This window comes from Pavona decussata, unplaced genomic scaffold, assembly GCF_977016875.1.
Source record: "Pavona decussata unplaced genomic scaffold, jaPavDecu1.1 SCAFFOLD_90, whole genome shotgun sequence".
Lineage (NCBI taxonomy): Eukaryota > Metazoa > Cnidaria > Anthozoa > Scleractinia > Agariciidae > Pavona > Pavona decussata.
Genome location: NW_028145507.1, coordinates 772,206 through 779,254, shown reverse-complemented (window position 1 = coordinate 779,254; position 7,049 = coordinate 772,206).

Here is a 7,049-nt window from a genome sequence, read left to right as displayed (position 1 = left end):
TTGATATACACAGTGAGATGTTTTTTCTCCGTTGTATTACAAGGAAACAATGTTTGACTTTGAAGTTTCATAATCGCTGTTAGAGTTGACTTCCCTGTACAGCTTTGAAATTTTCAAAACATGATGATATTAATAAATCGTTTTCATTAATGTCACGCCAAGGTGACATATGTATGGAAAGTAATACATACAGTGTTACTCTCCAGCCATGGGTGTCTCGATGTGCCTGCAGTACTCCACACCCGTCGAGTGGGGAGTACTGTGGGTACATGTAGACACCCATGGCTGGAGACTAACACGGTATTTAGAGCTGTTTTTGTTGTGCATGGTCATAGGTTTTACAGACTCATGTTTGGAATGAAAGATCTTTCGTTTTTCTAAGGTTCATACAAGTACTCTCTTATCAAAAAATTCCTAGAGTCAAACAAAATAATCTTGCAGGCTTGGAGGATCTAGCTCAAAATACTGTGAGGTTTCATTTCCATATAAACATGTAAGGGCATTTCGTACTAAGGCAGATACACATACATTTTACCAACGCTACTGAACCCCACTTTCAGATTTTCCTTGAAGTCTATAAATTTGAAGTAGTTTTGGACATCTGGAAATAGCCATTCAACAGATGTTCGCACAGAGCTCATTGTCTGGTTGTAAAGCTGCTTCTGAGTGGTGAGGTTAGCATCTCTAAAGGGGCCCTGCAGATGAACCCTTAGGGGGTAGGCAGGGTGTCCATATTTGCACATTGGCTGCCTTGATGTTGAAAATGCATATTGTTCAAGATCTTGTAGTAGTCTAGAATCTTTGAGCGTACTGGCGTCATGCCTCTTTCCCTCTAGAATAAAAAGGGAATATCTTCTTACAAACCTCCAGAAAGATATTTGTTGTTTAGATGGAGTTTAAGTCAATCTATTTCAAGTGACCTATTTTCTAATAATATACAGGCTTTGGTTATGAATAATGTTTTTGGTTTTGGTATTATAAGGGGTCAATATACCATGTGAAAGCATGACTTTTATAACACTGATATAGGGTACAGGTAGATGAGAGAACATTTCATTTCCCTTGCATGATTTATTATTATTATTATTATTATTATTATGTTTTTTTTTAACTAATATTCACACTTTTTGTTGCATCGAAATTATTTAGATCTGCTTGTTTTTATCCAATCTAGAAAATGAGAAGCTGGTCTTAAGAGTCTATTTTAGAGTAAAATAGGGCAGGACCTGTCTACAAGATTGCACTGTAGGCTGGCTTCTTAAGAACTGGAGGGAAGTCAATGAGGTGAATGTTCAATTATAATTAAAATTTATAGAGAGAGGAAGGTAAGCCTGCAGGCTGGATTCCAACAAAAGAAACACATAACTTTCACTTACCTAATGGTCCATATAGGTTACCAATCAGTCCATTCGGTAGGGTGAGGGACTAGGATTTTAAAGAGCGTACTTGCCTATGCCCATTACACATGATACGCTGGTGTTCATCTGGTCGAGCTATAGGTCGGACAGTTCGTCCACAAATCCAAAACAGTTCTCCAATGCAGCCCCCTTTCCATGAATAGTTTCTGCATATACTTCTAAAGCACAAGGGCTCAGCAGTGTGTGATTCCATTGTGGTATGAAATGATTGTGAGTGTTGTTAATGTAATCGAGGACATGATTTGTAGCCATACCAAAAACGGGAACTGGATGTCCAAAACGGTAAATGAGGTCTCCATATCTACAGGGAAAGTTGAAATGAGCGTGGAATCCTAAGAGCTTGAGCCAGTGTTACTCCGAATTCAACTTTGCATTCATTGTCGTTCATGTTATCCAAGTGAAAGGGATCGTACAAATCATAAGCAAAATCCGGGTTTTGTGAGGAAAACAACTCATACAAGATTATAAAATCCTCATCAGTAATAAGATCAGCATCGTAGTAGAGAAGAAGGATCTGATGAAACTCTTTAAAACTGGCCATAACAGAACAGATTCAAAAGTGTATCAGGAACTGAGAATGGACACGTCCTGTGAAAACAGCATCCATGCTTAACAAATTAAAATTTGGCGGGAGAGTGATCAGACCCAGACCTTCGTGGATCTGACCACGGCATCGTCCTCAAAGTCTCTCATGCTTAAGCTCCCTAATATCTAGGTACTACAGAGGTGAGAAAACAACGCAATGAGTCATGACATTTTGTAAGTCAAGTGCAATCTCTGATAAAGGAATTGACAGTAAGGTTGATTTTGCACAAACTTCCTTTGCATCCCTTGAATCGCTTAAGAGAAGACGTAGTGATCAAGGGCAAAATTATGCCAACAGAATTAATAGAAAAATCGCTGCATGCTCCATTTACATGTATTATCGGACACTTCTATCAAAATCTCATCATTTCTATCAAAATTCTCGATAGATGGCCAGCCAAAGTCTTCTTCCTCCAAAACGTTTACAGAGTAGTCTCCACATATTCATTTCATGAAAGTCCAACAGAGAGACCAACATATTTCTAACAAAACTGAATCCAAAATGCTCCATGCTTCCATTGATTATTGGACGTATAAATCTATTATCAGACATACAATGTAACTGTTGTTTAATGGCCTAGGCTCCCACGAGTCTCCTGTAGCTCAGTGGTAGAGCATCCAAACTAGTAATCGGAAGGTCTTAGGTTCGAATCCTGATAGGAGCACTCGGATTTTCCTCCGAGTATGCCTGTGTCATATACTGATTAAATACATCATTCTCAATGAAACTGTTGTTTGGCAGCCCCCTCAAGCTGTGGGAGTTTCTATTAACATGGCTTTTTTAAATGTTGAGGCACTAGCTAATGTTTTTGGAACCAGATGGAGGGGTCTCTGATGACAGAATCTGCAATCACTTGTCACATTGCAGAATGAAGCAATCTTTTATATAAAGGCAGTGCTTCCTTACATGGTCTTTCTCCAAGAGGCAATCGTTTTAAATCTGGCTCCCAACGTCTCTTGACAAATCTCTTACAACAGAACAGAGCAATATTATTTACCAAGGAAAAGCCCCATTACATCCTTTTTGCCTAAGTTTCAACAACGAATTCCAAACGTCTCTTAACTATATGAAATCTCGGAAAATGAAGCTAACTGTTAATGTTCCATTCCTTTAGAAGCAATTATGGCTCAGGAGGCCTTCAGGCTCGCATTGTTTGCATGTGTAGTCCATGGAGCTATCCAACTCACCAAGGATTGGTAGATCCGTACATTGTACACGAAACCAATGACTGCAATAGTCATTCTATCCATGTAGAATCGTAATAAGCTTTATTTCCTCCATTGGGTCACATTACAGTTATTACACTTTATAAATTATTTGAAAAGAGAGCTGGGCGGCTGGCTACCTGGAATAACTATAGAGTTGAAAGGAGGCAGGTAGGCAGCTTTACAAAAGTGCTGGCAGTTTAAGTCGGTACACATACAAATAAACACATATAACACAAAACACACAGTGAGCACTAAACAAATACTGCACTGTTGAAATAATACTATGAAAATAAATAGGAGAAACATAGAGCTAGAAATGTTAGTAACCGAAAGTATAGCAAAAATATTAATTTATGAATTGATAGTTAAACTAATAGAAATAAATAGATCGTGCAAAACAGTTTAACCAATCTACTATTGCAGGTGCTTCCTGTCTTTGAAAATATCGATCTTTTATCTTTTCTTGAACATAGATATGGATGATAACTTTATATCGTTATCGATGGAATTCCATATAGATTAAGGGGCCTAGAAACCAGATATTAAATTTACCATATGTCTCGCATGAGAAAGATAGTAAGACTGTGTTTGTGCAAATCTAGTATTGTAATTATAAACATTGGGTCTCTAGTAAAAAAAGGAATGAAAGGTAGTAGATAGGAGCTGATTTTAATTTTGCGCATAACAGTAGCAATATGAAATGTGACAAGATCATAGAACTTAATTACCTGAAGAGATCGAACCAAAGGGCTGGAATGACTGTCATATTAAGAGAAAGTAATAATGCGCATTGCTTTCTTTTGGAGTATAAAAACTTAGAATAGTTGTAGTCTTTGTTATACACTTTGCTGCACTTCTTGCCAAAACAGCTCTTTTTGTTAAAGCCTTTTGAAAGACTTGTCCAGCGGTACATTTATTCCCAGAATCTAGCCTGCTGCCTGCACTCTTCCTCTTTCCCGTTACATTCTCCCTTGGCTGTAACATGATTCTGTACCAGTCTTATCAATTTTTGGCAGCTTTAGATGGCATAGATATTGTATACGATTGAATCATGCTTGGAGGAGTAGGGGTTTCTCATACTACTTCCAACTCTCTTGGTAATGCATTAAGTAGTGAACTGGAATCATAACCTCATAGTACACTTAGTTGGGTTGGAGAAAAGGGCATCATGGCATATTCAGGTCTTGGCAAACAGCTACGATTTAGACAGTCACAGAAACCTATTCCAGCACAAGAACACGTGTATGCTGATTTACATCGGCAGTCCTCCTTGTTGTTGTTTTTCACCTCCAATATACTGAAACGAATCTTGGAAAGTGATATTGGAATTTTTCTCCATGGCGATGAAGTTTTGAACACACTAGAAACTTGGGGAGGACTTAAGGGGCTGCAGGTTTGGCGAGTTAGGTTGACTAGGATCTTAGAGCTTTTTTTTTTTTTCCGGTTACAATAAAATTATTGTTTAGCATACTAGTAGATTAAAGATAATGACCTTTACAGCGGTTACCAATTAACACGCGACCTGCAGCATTCAAAAGAGCTGTTGGATAAAGTTGCGTTTTGGTGGACGTCAATCAAAGAAAAGCCATTGAAATTATTTTGAATTCTGACAAGATTCCAAGGTAACCCTGGAAGAAACTAAGAATTTTACCTCGCTAAGAGAAGGTAAACTTTATTTAAATCGATTCTCCATCCAGATCAAGCGCAAATAAAAGGTTTTAAAAATTTCGTTTTTCACTGCAGGTGATAATTTGCTCACTAGCACGCAGCGCTAATTTAATTGTCAGGTGTGGTAATTCCAAATCTTTCATAAAAAAAATACGGCTTTGTCTAAACAATGCGCATTTTTTAGATAGTCTGTCTTGGAAATCAGTTTTCATAAAGTTTACCATCCGTCAGCGGATAAAACTGTCAATTTCTTCGTTCTGTTGCCTTGAAATGTTCTCAGAATTCAAATTAATTTCAACGGCTTTTCTTTGACTGACGTCAACCAAAACACAACCTTATCGGAGTCTTTTGAAGGCGATAGGTCGCGTGTTATTGGCAACCGCTGTAATATTACACTCGCATTTTAGGGTATAAATACAGGAAACCAAGATGCACTGTTAAAGCTAGAGTGAGATTATGCAACAAGCAAGCTGAGAACAGCGAACGCCAACCAACTTTGTATTTGATATGCTTTCCAAATTAAAGCTTTTGTTCGTTCTCGGATGATAAAACAAGGAAATTGTCACACATTTCCTCAAAGGGCCTTTCCATCTCTATAGTGGCCTTACATTCCCGAGTGACATCCAACAGGAACACCGATGAATCCCCTATGAGTGTAAACGATAGCATGAATATATGAAAACCTAACAACCCATGAAACCTGGGTACACACTTAAGTCAACATGAAGTTGTTATGCAGTCATGGGTGTTCATGTGGCCCTGTGGCCACAGATTTTATCCATTTCGTCAAAGAATTTCTACTTCTTACCATGTTCAGTGCTGCTTTGTTCCCAATTGTCAAGATGAGTTTGATCTATTTCTGTCTTAGTTTCTTCCTCTTGTTAATGACGGAATATGCATTAACTTGTAGTCCTATGAAGGAAAATAACAACACATCAGTGTGCATGTTTTAATGGTGCATCTTTTCTTTCGGCATTCTTGCATTATCTAAACTAAAAAGTATCGCCTCCTCTTTCTTTACTTCAAGAAGAAGCTGGACGTCCTCATTCTTCCATGATATACCATGAGATTTCTGAGGCACCTTTTTGACTTTGTGGTGGCCATCTTCAATAAAGAGTCTATACATGCACATAAAGATTCATGCTGACCAAAGAGATGAAGACTATTCCCATAAAGGCTGGTTCAGCTTGGTTAAACATTTACACTACACGTTTCATCCTAGCCAGTCTAATATTCGTAGCACCCATACCAATTTCACCTGGACTCAAACTACCTTTTCAGAAGAGCCAAACACAGGTGAATTTTTGGTTTGGCAGAGATAAAATTTGGTATGGCAAAATCATTTACACTACAAAATTTACCCAAGCCGAACCTTTTTTTTTTGGGAACGCGTGACATTTTTATCTGAGCCTTGCCAAAAATTTTCTGTAGTATAAATGGGCTTAAAAGAGAGTGTATACATTACTTTTAAAATTCTTCTTTACCAGAGGATTATATGAATATTATTGAGTTAGTAAACAGATGAAAAACATCCAGTCCCTTGTCATACATCTTCTCCTCCATCTATCATATAACTGAATATCTTGTTTACGAAAAAACGTTTTTTAAAATCTTTTTTGATTTTAAAGAATGTTTGATTTTTGCTTTATAAGAAAACGAACGAGTGCAAAAACCATATAACTCATAACTTTCAATAAAAACTAACTGAACAAATCTCAACCTGTGGAATTGTTAGCAAATTTTCCACAATTGCCCTCATAGATTGCTTTTGCTGCCAACTTTACACAAAAGCTACTAACATCTTGCATCTGCAGTCGTTGATTGACCTGTTCCAGTTGCATCTTTTGCAAAATATTGTTTTGTTGATCTGCGATTTTCTGCTTCTCAGATCTCCTTTGTGTCAACTTTTTTTGCTTCATCTTCGTGTCTGTTTCCAATTTCTCTCCTATAAAGTTAAGGGTGCCTGACCCACTACGTCTTGCTTTCTTCTTCTTTTGCCCTGAAGCTGTCTCCTCAGTACATTCAAAAAACATCCAAAAAAAAAAAATATTGAAAATTGTATTAAACTCTTCTCCTTGAAAAATTAAATACAAATTTAAATACACGTTATAACTCTCTCATTCTGATATTAATCTTTAAGTTTAATCTATCTATATATATATATTTATT